This window comes from Pipistrellus kuhlii, unplaced genomic scaffold, assembly GCF_014108245.1.
Source record: "Pipistrellus kuhlii isolate mPipKuh1 unplaced genomic scaffold, mPipKuh1.p scaffold_m20_p_3, whole genome shotgun sequence".
In the NCBI taxonomy this organism is placed as follows: domain Eukaryota; kingdom Metazoa; phylum Chordata; class Mammalia; order Chiroptera; family Vespertilionidae; genus Pipistrellus; species Pipistrellus kuhlii.
Genome location: NW_023425529.1, coordinates 57,843,552 through 57,853,535, shown reverse-complemented (window position 1 = coordinate 57,853,535; position 9,984 = coordinate 57,843,552).

The following is a 9,984-nucleotide window of genomic DNA, read 5'->3' as shown; positions in this document are numbered from 1 at the left end:
GGTAAGAAATCCCTCTTTTTTACTGCTGTATAGTATTCCATGGTGTAAATGTACCACAGCTTTTTTATCCACTCAACTACTGTTGAGCACTTGGGCTATTTCCAGATCCTAGCTATTGCAAATTGCCCTACTATGAACATAGGGGTGCATTTCTTTTTCTTTTTGTTTTAAAAACTTGTTTATGTACAAATAAACAGCTATTTAAATGTTGAAAATTGAGTTTTGTACTTATAGAAAAAACATACCTCTAAAACTTTAGGTTGGCCGTGGGAAATCATCATAGTACATCATCTCAACTTTCTACAAGAAGGTTTTTTTTTCTTTATTAAGGTTATTACATATGTGTCCTTAGCCCCCCTCATTCTCCACACACACACACACACACACACACACACACACACACCATATATTCTTTCTGATTGGTGTTTCGGGTTTCTTAGGATATATGCCTAGAAGCAGGATCGCTGCGTCAAATGGGAGTCCCATTTTTAATTTTTTTGAGGAAACTAGTGTTTTCTATAGTGGCTACAGCAGTTTGCATTACCATCAGCAGTGAACTAGGGTTTTCTTTTCTCCACATCCTCGCCAGCACTTGTTATTTGTTGATTTGTTGATGGTAGCCATTCTGACAGGTATGACAGGATACCTTGTTTTAATTTGCATCTCTCTGATGATTGCTGACTTTGAGAGCATTTTTTCATGTCTCTTGGCCATCTGTATGTTCACATTGGAGAAGCATTTGTTAGGTCCTTTGCCCATTTTTTAATTGGATTGTCCTCCTTTTGTTAAATTGTATGAGTTCCTTATAAACTGTGGAAATTAACCCTTTATCAGATGTATTATTGGCAAATATGTTCTCCCATGGAGTGGGTTCCCTTTTCATTTTGTTGAGGTTTCTTTTGCTGTGCAGAAGCTTTTTATTTTGATGTAGTGCCATTTGTTTATTTCCTCCTTAGTTTCTCTTGCCCTACAAGATTTTTCAGCAAACATATTGCTACAAGAGATGTCTGATATTTTGCTGCTTAATTTTTTCTAGGATTTTTATGGTTTCATGACTTACATTTGTCTTTCATCCATTTTGAGTTTATTCTTGTGTCTGGTGTTCGTTGTTGGTCTAGTTTAAATTTTTCTTCATGTAAAAACAAGGTACAATTTTTCAATCAACTAAATTTTAAAATATTAAACATAGAGGAAAAGGTAAAAGAAAATTAAGTATAAACAAGTGATTAGTCCATTTTTTAAAAACTTCTATTTACTAGTTTCATAATGAAAAGCAACTGATTTAAAGAATGGAACCCCAAATTTTAGAAGCACCAGTTTACACAATCACTACACCTTCTTACATATTCACTAAAGATTTATACTAGAGATTAACTTAGGTCAAAGTTAGTAAATTTTCTAATTGATTTAAGATCTGTCAATGCTAAAGCATAGTATTTTTATGCATAGTAAGTGTCTCATGAAACTCTGAAGATAAACTATGAAGGATTTCAGGACTGAAATGTGAAACTTGCTTTACCTGGGAACAGAATTCTCATAATTTCTTATTTTTGTTTATTTTTAAATATATGTTTGATTTCAGAGAGGAAGGAGAGCGAGAGGGGGATAGAAATATCAATGATGAGAGAGAATCATTTGATCAGCTGCCTCTTGCAACTGGGGATTGAGCCTGCAACCTGGGCATATGTCCTTGACTGGAATCAAACCCAGGACCCTTCAGTTCACAGACTGACACTCTATCCACTGAGCCATACCTGCTGGGGCTCATCATTTCTTCTCTTGTCTAGCTCAGCAATCTCTCTCCTGGAGTAGACTGCCCATAGTTAGATCTACCTCTGAATGTCTTTAGAGAACCCAATGTGGTGCTTCCACCCTGATTTAAAGCATGCGTAATTAAAAAGACTTGGTCTTCTCGTGCCACTAAAAAATGGTTGTGATAGAAGATGAAAAGTTTTTTATTTCAGAGGGATGTTTGTTTTTTAAGGAAAGCTTTCCCGAATCAAAACAGGACAAGAAAAACCAAGATGGTGGCATAGGTAAATGCCTGGACTTGCAGACTCCCACAGCTACATCAGAATTACAACAAAAATACAGAACAACCATCATTCAGAACCACCTGAAAGCTGGCTGGATGGAAGTCCTACAACTAGAGAAGTAAAAAAGAAAGCATGATAAACTGGTGGCAGGAGTAGAGGTGCAGAATGGACTGGCCTAACATCCAGATGTGCTATATTTTTAATCAGGAGGGAGACCGTCTCTGCAGAGGCCACCTGTGAGAAGCAGGGGTCCCAGCCGAATACCAGATCCCCAGCACAGGGCGCCAGAGCTGGGAAGAGAAGTCCCCACAACTACAGGCTATAAAAACAAGCGGGGATTGTAGCTGAGACAGAGGCTGCTGAAGACTCAGCTGTTCCTTTCAAAGAGCCAGTGAGTGAGCTTACATGGTCTCACTTCTTCCAAGAGACCCAGACACATACAAGGAGAAACTGAATTGTCTGACATAAGGGCAGAAACTAGGCGGAGGCTTTCTCCCAGGCTGGAATGCTCTCTGGGGTTATTGCTTCTGTGCTAGGACTTACCCTGTCACAGGGCTGACTGGCTGCTATATCTTTGTTTCCATCAGCTTTGCTCACACTGTTTGTCTGCCTGGGGATTCCCTGAGACCCCACCCCATCCAATTTGAAGCCCCACCCAAGCTGTTTACAGCAGCTTTTCCATATGCATGCCTGCCCTGGCTCAGGCTTCACACTTTGCTAAAATCTCTCAAATAAACTGTAGCTGGAAACAGTCAAGGACTGTTCGATTCCAGTCAAGGACATATGCCCTATCAATAAAAGGCCCAAGCCCCAGCATGTTTGGCTCAGTGAATAGAGCATTGGTCCATGGACTGAAGGGCTCTGGGTTCGATCCTAGACAAGGGCATGTACCTCTGTTGCAAGTGTGTATAGGAGGCAACCAATCCATGTGTCTCTCTCACATCGATTTCTCTCTGTCCCTTTTCCTTCCACTCTCTCTAAAAGTCAATGAAAATATATTCTCAGGTGAGGATATTAACAAAAAATAGTAATGACACTTTAAAAAATGGGAAGGGTTTATATTTTTTAAATTAAAATATAAATAAATAAATAAATAAATAAATAAATAACTCAAGACCTGGTACTAGCACCAGCCTACCTTGCTTTATAGCTGGGCCTCATCTGGGCACCTTCAAACCCAATACAAATAGTAAATACCAGCCATCTGCAGATTCCTCTGCAGCTCCTACCGGATGGCCTTAGGCAGTGGCTGACTTTGCACCTCCCTGGAGGCCCTAAAGTCAGTGCACCCAATGGACAGCTTCAGCCCATAGCAGATTACAATTTTACATAGCCATAAATGATACACTCAAGAGGCAGACTCAGAGAGCACCAAAGCACCAGTAAAGCAAGTCCTGCTCCACAGGGGAGTTTCCCGCACAGCAGCTCTCCCACTGTGATCGCAGCTGGCCCTCACAGACAATTGATCTGAAGGTTGACACCTCCTAATGATGCCTCCTAGTGATGTAAACAGCAATCAAAATTCAACTACAAAAAGTCTGCACACAACCCACACAAAAGCATACCTAGAATCCACAGTGACTGGGGGGACTGAGCCATTGGACCCTACAAGATACCTACTACATAAGGCCACTCTACCAAATCCAGGAAACATCGAAGCTCTACCTAATACATAGAAATAAACACAAAGAAGCAGACAAAATGCAAAAAAAAACACAAAAAAAAACACCTCAAATGAAAGAAATGGAAGCAAGCAAACTTATAGATACAGTTCAAAACCATGGTTATAAGGTTACTCAAGGATCTGCATGAGACTTTCAAGAATCTTAGTGAGAATGTCAAAGACATGAAAAAGGACTAGTCAGAAATAAAGCATACACTAACTGAAATAAAGAATAATTTACAGGGATTCAACAGTAGAGAAGTCCAAGAATCAAATCAACAATTTGTAATATGAGGAAGCAAAAAATACCCAATCAAAAGAGCAAAAAGAAAAAAAATCCAAAAATATGAAGATAAGTGTTATGTTCTCTGGAACAACTTCCAATATACCAACAGTCACATTATGGAGATGACAGAAGGAAAAGAGGGAGAACAAGTTATTGAAAACCTATCTGAAGAAATAATGACAGAAAACTTCCCCTATGTGGTAAAAGAAAGAGACTTACAAGTCCAGAAAGCACAGAAAGTCCCAAACAAGAGGAACCCAAAGAGGACCACACCAAAACACATCATAGTTAAAATTCCAAGGGCTAAAGACAAAAAGAGAATTTTAAAAGCAGCAAGAGAAAAGGAGTTGGTTGCCAGGTTCGCATTCCGGTCAAGGGCATGTACCTTGGTTGCGGGCATATCCCCAATAGGGGGTGTGCAAGAGGCAGCTAATCGAAGGCAGCTGATCAATGACTCTCTCTCATCGATGTTTCTTTTTTTTCTTTTTTAAATAAGTTTTTATCGTTCATATTATTACAAATTTTCCTTTTTTTCCCCCCCACCATTGCTCTCTCCTCCACCAGGTTCCCACCCCACCCTCTGCCCTTTCCCCTCTCCTCATTGTCCTCATCCATAGATGCACAGTTTATGTTCAGTCTCTTCCCATGCCCCCCTCTTCCCTTTTCCCCAAGAATCATCAGTTCACTCCCCTTCCATACCTCTGATTCTATTATATTCAACAGTTAATATTGTTCATCAGATTTTTTTAATTTCCTTGGTTTTTAGATTCACTTGTTGATAGTTACATATTTGTTGTTCATAATTTTTATCTTTGTTTACTTTCTCTTCTGAAAGAACCCCCTTCAGCAATTCATATAATTCTGGTTTGGCAGTGATGAACTCCTTTAGCTCTTTTTTATTAGTGAAGCTCTTTATCTGACCTTTGATTCTGAGTGATAGCTTTGCTGGGTAGAGTATTTTTGGCTGTAGGTTCTTGCTATTCATCACCTTGAATATTTCTTGCCATTCCCTTCTGGCCTGCATGGTTTCTGTTGAGAAGTCAGCTGACAATCGTATAGGTGCTCCTTTATAGGTTACTACCTTCTTTGCTCTTGCTGCTTTTAATATTCTCTGTCTTTTGCTCTTGGAATTTTAATAATGATGTGTCTCGGTGTGGTCCTTTGGATTCCTTGTTTGGAGTTCTGTGCGCTTCCTGGACTTGTAAGTCTAATTCTTTCACCAGGTGGGGGAAGTTTTCTGTCACTATTTCTTTCAGTATGTTTTCAATATCTTGCTCTCTCTCATCTTCTGGGACCCCCATAATTCTGATGTTGGTTCGTTTGTAGTTGTCCCAGAGGTTTCTTACATTATCTTCAATTTTCTGGATTCTCTTGCCTTCTAGCTTCTGTGGAGGAGTGTCTTCTGGCTCTTTATGTTCCAAATCTTTGACTTGATTCTTGCGATCTTCCCTTCTGTTTTTAGGACTTTGTAAAATATTTTTTATTTCAGACAATGTATTCTTTATTTCTTGTTGATCCCTTATCATTTCTTGTTGATCCCTTATCATTTCTTGTTGACTCCTTATTAATTCTAGTTGATCTCTTTTCATGTCCTCATAGGTCTTATCCATCTTTTCTAGGAAATTCGTGAAAAACCTTATAAGCGTAGATTTGAACTCTATATCCAGACACTTTTTGTCCTCCGTTTTTTTCGTTTGTGATCTATTTCGTTGTCGCATTTCGCAGTTACAGATGGGACGGGGTTTCAGGGTGGAGCCTGCAGCTTTGGCTTCTGTCAGCCCCGCCCTATGTGGGTCCTTCAGTGCTCCCTGCCGGCGCCTCTGAGAGAAAGGTGCCCTCGATTTTCGCCTGCTGCCAAACAGTCTATGCTCTCCCCCAATGAGCCCGGTATTGGGGTTCAGTTCAGTTGGAAGTGGAGTTGGAGGTGGCGTTCAGAGCAGTCTGGAGCCCCAGTTTCCTTCCCGCCCGGGCACTCCCGCGGCACAGCCGACCATCCCTTCTCTGCGCACAGTATGCGCGCCACCTCCGGGACGCCCTTTCGCCTCTCCCCGGGGTTCCGCCTTACAGCCCGGCTCCCTAAGGCTGAGCCTGAGTCCCCGGGGTCTGGCCTAGAACTGGGGTTCAGAGCAGTCGGGGGCCCAGCACAGTCAGAGTTTTATCTCCTTCCCACTTGGGAATGCCCGCCAGGCACTCGGCCTCCCTCCTCTCCGGCTCCATCCTCTCTGCGCCGCGTCTCCGTACCTTGGGCTTTTCCAGCTCCTCCGCACCTCCTTCTGGTTTTCTCCTTGCTTCTCGCTGTAGAATTTCCAGTCAGTCAACTTCCTGTAGTTCTGGGCAATGTCCGTTTTATATTTTAGTTGTATTTTATTGAAATTGTTGTGTGCGGCTGTGGCTAGGTGTTCACCAGGGCGCAGCCATCTTGGATCCTCTCTCATTGATGTTTCTAACTCCCTATGTCTCTCCCTTCCTCTCTGAAAAAAAAAAATCAATAAAATATATTTTTTAAAAATAATAAAAATAAATAAAAAAGAAAAGGAGTTGGTTACCTATAAGGGAGTGCCCATACAACTGTCAGCTGATTTCTCAACAGAAACTTTGCAGGTCAAAAGTGGTCAGAAATATTCAAATTGGCCGAAACCGGTTTAACTCAGTGGTAGAGCGTCGGTCTGCGGACTGCAAGGTCCCAGGTTCGATTCCGGTCAGGGGCATGTACGTTGGTTGCGGGCACATCCCCGGTAGGGGGTGTGCAAGAGGCAGCTGGTTGATGTTTCTCTCTCATCGAAGTTTCTAGCTCTCTATCTCTCTCCCTTCCTTTCTGTAAAAAATCAATAAAATATATATTTAAAAAAATAAATATTCAAATTGACAAGTAGTAAGTACTTACAACCAAGATTACTCTACCTGGCTAAGCTCTCATTTAGAATTGAGATTCAACAAGGAAAAGTTAAAGTTCATCACCACCAAACATAAAATGTTGAAGGATATTCTTTAAGAGAAAGATGAAGATAAAAAATGTGAGCAAAATGGCAACAAATACATGTCAACAATTGAATCTAAAATCAAATGAACAAGAAATTTAATGAACAAAATAAACTGGTGAATAAAATGAAAGCATAGAACAGACTGATGAATCTCAGAGGAGAGGGAGCTGCAGGTGGGTGGGTGGGGTGTGGGAAGAGTTAACCAAAGATCTTATCTATGGACACAGACACTAGGGTGGTGAAGGCCTAGGGTGGGGTAGGAACCAAGTGAAGGGGGGCATTGGAGGGAAAAGGGAGATATCTGTAATACTATCAACAATAAAGATATAAAATTGAAAAGAAAAGCTTTCTCAATTGTTATAAATCTGACACCATACCGACTTTTAAAGATTACTGTTTCCGGCTGGTGTTGCTCCATGGTTGAGCTTTGACCCATGTACCAGGAGGTCACAGTTCCATTCCCCAGCAGGGTACATGACCAGGTTGTAGGCTCGATCCCCAGTAGGGAGTGTGTAGGAGGCGGCCGATCAATGACTTACCATTGATGTTTCTATCTCTTCCTCTCTGAAATCAATAAAAATATATTTAGCCCTAACTGGTTTGGCTCAGTGGATAGAGCATCAGCCTGCAGACTGAAGGGTCCTGGGTTCAATTCCAGTTGGGTATGTACCTTGATTGCGGGCACATCCCTATTAGGTGTGCAGGAGGGAGCTAATCGATGTTTCTCTCATCGATGTTTCTATCTCTCTCCCTTACTCTCTGTAAAAAATCAATAAAATATAAAAAATAAAAATATATTTAAAAAATAAAGATCACTATTTTCAGGAATTTTTGTAAATTGTGTTTTTTTTGTTTTTTTTTTCCTAGTGTAAACTAGGAAAAACTGCTTAGTGGCTTTCCTTGCCAATTAGTATTCTTTAATGAGTGCCTACTATCATATAATGCATAGACTAGGCACCTGGGGGAAGGTGACATGAAAGGATGTTACATTCATCTGCTGTGGGAGAGTACAAAGCAACATGTCAGCGAATGTGACAAGCACCGAGCTGAAACAACGCAGGGAAAAAAAGATAGGGTTAACTCAGCTGAGTTTTGGAAATAATGGTCATGAATGGATACAATACAATTAAACAACTGTGATTTATTGGAAGTCTTACTACCTGCCAGATCCCATCCTAGGATTTATTGTACACTTATTATCTCTAATTCTGAGGGCACTGACCAAGTAGCACAACTGCTATTAGAACTTAGCTCTTCTCATTCTACAGAATGAAAATTAAAACTCTTGGAAGTCAGGATGCAAACAAATTTTGTTGCACTAAAAATGGTGATTATGGTGAAAAGAAAGCACCTGTTTCATAGAACGCTAAAAGTCTAAAATAATCAGGCATAACATTTAATATCCATCAAGGAATGAAATTAAAGTTTTTTTTCCATAAATGAACCAAAAAATGGAGGAGACCAAAGGAAGTGGTCAATTTATGCAGATATTACCGTATTCTTGAAGAAAGGCCTAATTTGAGGGTGGCTTGGGTTCGGGTGTGAATCAAAAACACACAAGAGTCCTAAAATTGAGCCAAGAAATGAATAAAATTCACCTGACAGTAATGGAAAAATTGAACTATTATGGTTCTCTTATTCCAAATAGCATTATTCTAACAATATTTTTTAAAAATATATTTTATTGATTTTTTACAGAGTGGAAGAGAGGGATAGTTAGAAACATCGATGAAAGAGAATCATCAATCAGCTGCCTCTTGCACACCCCCCACTGGGGATGTGCCCGCAACCAAGGTACTTGCCCCTGACTGGAATCAAACCTGCGACCCTTCAGTCCACAGACCGACGCTCCATCCACTGAGTCAAACCGGTCTCGGCCTAACAATATTTTTAAAGCTATCATTCCGAGTACATTACCTACATGGGGTTTTCTACCTGCTTGTCACTTCATACTACTCTTGTTCTATTTTCTGTTGGTATTTATTAGATCTTGTTTATAGTCCATTTAACAATTTAATATATTCAACACTTCTGAGTACTAATGCTTTGGACATTTGTCCTTGTAAAGCATCACTTGTAAATATTAAAAAAAAAATTCTCTATTATATATAATTGTAAGTTGGTAATATCCTAGACCAGTGATTCTCAACCTTTCTAATGCCATGACCCTTTAATATAGTACCTCATGTTGTGGTGACCCCCAAGCATAAAATTATTTTTGTTGCTACTTCGTAACTGTTAATTTTGCTACTATTATGAATCATAATGTAAATATCTGTTTTCCGGTCTTAGGTGATCCAGCTGGCAGTTCTCAACCTGTGGAACCCACAGGTTGAGAACCGCTGCTGTAGAGCTTTAAAGAAAGCACAAGTCTGGTAGGAGGTGCGGAGGCATGGAACCGGCTGGCACCCAGATGTGCTGCTTTTTTAATTGGGAGGGAGATACAAGCTCCCGCTTGCTCTGAACTCCAGTTCCGGGCAAGTCTCTGGGGGACCCAGACTCACATGGGGACAAACTGGACTGTTTGGCATTGGGGCATGAACACAAGGGCAGCTTTCTTTCAGATGGAGGTGCTCACGGCGGTCATTGTTCTTGCACTGGGACTACTCTGGTGCAGGCTGACTGACAATCATAGCTGTTGCTCCGCCTTAGTGATTCCGAGACCCTGCCCCACCCAATTTATAACCCCACCCAATTAATAACCCCACCCAAACTGTGCTGAAATAATAATATACAGAGATTCAACAGTAGACTAGAAGATCCCAAGAATCAAGTCAAACATTTGAAATATGAGAAAGAAAAATACATTCAACTGGGAGCAAAACGAAAAATAAAATAAAAAAATATGAAGATAGTGTAAGGAGCCTCTGGGACAACTTCAAACGTACCAACATCCAAATTATGGGGTTGCCAGAAGAGAGCGCAAAATATTAAAAACCTATTTGAAGAAATAATGACAGAAAACTTCCCCTACCTGCTGAAATAGACTTACAAGTCCAGGAAGCAGAGAATCCCAAA